General features: G+C 44.2%; 1 non-coding gene across 1 annotated transcript; it reads left to right on the top strand.

Annotated features, from left to right (window-relative positions):
• Nucleotides 1-2,858: 2,858 nt before the first annotated feature.
• Nucleotides 2,859-2,963, top strand: LOC117360171. Its single transcript, XR_004539379.1, has one exon. It is a non-coding gene; the product is annotated as a U6 spliceosomal RNA (small nuclear RNA).

Below are 2,963 nucleotides of genomic sequence, written 5' to 3'. Positions count from 1 at the left end.
CCTGTGAGATACTTGAATGTCTCGATCATGTCACCCCTCTCTCTGCGTTCCTCGAGTGAGTACAGCTGCAACTTATCCAGTCGTTCTTCATACGGGAGATCCTTGAGTCCTGAGACCATCCGGGTGGCCATTCTCTGGACTGACTCCAGTCTCAGCACATCCTTACACTAATGCGGCCTCCAGAATTGCACACAGTATTCCAGGTGGGGCCTCACCATGGATCTATACAATGGCATAATGACTTCAGGCTTACGGCTGACGAAACTCCTGCGTATGCAACCTATGATTTGCCATGCCTTGGATGAAGTTTGTGTATTTTAATTTTGTGGTTAACCATTATGTGTTGTTAATACGATTATATTGTGTATGTGTGTTTATATATATATATATATATATATATATATATATAAATGGTGTTACAATTAGTATTATTATGGGGGCGTGATTTGGGGCAGAGATTGGGTGCAGATGGGGACAACTTAGCCCAGTATTCTTCAACTGCCGGTCCACAGACCGGTGCCAGTCCATAAGAACATAAGCAGTGCCTCTGCTGGGTCAGACCAGAGGTCCATCATGCCCAGCAGTCCGCTCAAGCAGTGGCCCATCAGGTCCAGGACCTGTATAGCAATCCCCTGTCTATACCCTTCTATCCCCTTTTCCTTCAGGAAATTATCTAATCCCTTCTTGAACCCTACTCTGTCCTATCACACCCTCTGGAAGTGCATTCCAGGTATCCACCACCCTTTGGGTGAAGAAGAACTTCCTAGCATTGGTTTTGAATCTGTCCCCTCTTAATTTTACCGAATGCCCTCTTGTTCTTGTAGTTTTTGAATGTTTGAAGAATCTGTCCCTCTCCACTTTCTCTATGTCCTTCATGATCTTGTAAGTCTCTGTCATGTCCCCTCTAAGTCTCCGTTTTTCTAGGGAAAAGAGCCCCAGTTTCTCCAATCTTTCAGCATATGAAAGGTTTTCCATACCTTTTATCAATTGTGTCACTCTTTTCTGAACCCTTTCGAGTATTGCCATATCCTTCTTAAGGTACGGCGACCAATATTGGACGCAGTACTCCAGATGCGGGCACACCATCGCCCGATACAATGGCAGGATAACTTCTTTCGTTCTAGTTGTAATACCTTTCTTGATAGTACCTAGCATTCTATTCGCCTTCTTAGCAACTGCTGCGCACTGTGCCGATGGCTTCATTGTCTTGTCCACTATTACCCCCAAGTCCTTTTCTTGGGTACTTTCACCCATTACCAGCCCTCCCATTGTATAGCTGTACTTCGGGTTTCTGTTTCCTACATGCAAGACTTTACTTTTCTCTACATTGAACTTCATCTGCCATCTCATCGCCCACTCTCCTAGTTTGTTCAGGTCCCTTTGTAAATCTTCGCAGTCCTCTTTAGTCCTAACTCCACTAAATAGTTTGTGTTGTCTGCCAATTTTATTACTTCGCACTTTGTCTCTGTTTCTAGACATTTATAAATACATTGAACAGCAGCGGTCTGAGTACTGACCCCTGCGGAACATCACTCGTGACCCTCCTCCAGTCCGAGTAGTGGCCCTTCATTCCTACCTTTTGCTTTCTACCCACCAACCAATTTTTGATCCATCTATGTACGTCTCCTTCCACCCCATAGTTTTTCAGTTTCCGTAGTAGGCGTTCATAGGGTACCTTATCAAAAGCTTTTTGGAAATCTAAGTATACGATGTCTATGGGGTCCCCTTTGTCCATCCATTTGTTAATTCCTTCGAAGAAGTGGAATAAGTTCATTAGGCGCGATCTTCCCTTGCAGAAGCCATGTTGGCTTGTTTTAATAAGTTTATTTCTTTCTAGATGCTCATCAATGCTGTTTTTATCAGCGCTTCTGCCATTTTTCCCGGAACCGAAGTCAAATTTACCAGTCTGTAGTTCCCTGGGTCACCTCTCGATCCTTTTTTAAAACTGAGCGTAACATTAGCTATCTTCCAATCCTCCGGGATCAAGCCTGTTTTCAGGGATAGATTACAAAATCCCCAAATTATTTTTTTTTTCCGCCGGTCCATAGATGTCAAAAGGTTGAAGAACACTGCTCTAGACAGTCTGCACAAGCACTAAAACAGTATATCTCAAATTGTGTGCCGAGGCACACTAGTGTGCCTCCTGAGATTCCAAGTGTGCCGCAACACACTGAGGAGGAAGAGAGGTGCCTGCCAGCTGACTTCCTAATGCGGTATGCTGACCGATTCGCCAAAGGCCTGCATGTTTCCCCCTTCTCTCTAGCATCCCCCCTGGCCTCCCGGTCTCGAGAAAGTTTGAGAGACACTGCACTAAAGCAATCAATGAAATTCCAACAAAGCACCAATACATGCTGAAAGACCTAGAAACAGGTAAAGAGTAACAACAGTAGCAAGAGAGGGGGAAGCAACAACACACCCAGAGCAAGACAACACAGCAGCAATGTAGGCTGGAAGGCTGAATGATTCTAAAACAGCTGAAGTGTGTAACGGCTCAGAGACACTAAAATGAAAAGTTAACACTAACTGTAGATTACTAGTCAGTAAGTACACTACTGAAATCTTTGACATGGCCTAGAACGCATAAAGATAGCTACTATAGCACCAAAACACTTGACTACTGTAAATACAGCAGTGATGCATGTCGGTAACAAAAATCTCATGCACGAATACAGGATGTCCGGGGCGATACTTGGAGAGACCTCCCAGGAAAGGGACTTGGGAGTTCTGATCGACAAGTCGATGAAGCCGTTCATGCAATGTGCGGCGGCAGCAAAAAGGGCAAACAGAATGCTAGGAATGATAAAGAAGGGGATCACGAACAGATCAGAGAAGGTTATCATGCTGCTGTGTCACTAGGGATTAAAACTGAGTTAAAATATACTAAAATTGGAATGATACAGAGAAGATTAGCATGGCCCTTGCACAAAGATGACATGCAAATTCGTCAAGTGTTCCATACTGAA

The sequence above is a fragment of the Geotrypetes seraphini genome, chromosome 4 (assembly GCF_902459505.1).
Source record: "Geotrypetes seraphini chromosome 4, aGeoSer1.1, whole genome shotgun sequence".
NCBI classification, from domain to species: Eukaryota; Metazoa; Chordata; class Amphibia; order Gymnophiona; family Dermophiidae; genus Geotrypetes; species Geotrypetes seraphini.
The sequence above is the reverse complement of the archived record's forward strand: the minus strand, read 5'-3'. Positions and strand labels throughout refer to the sequence as shown.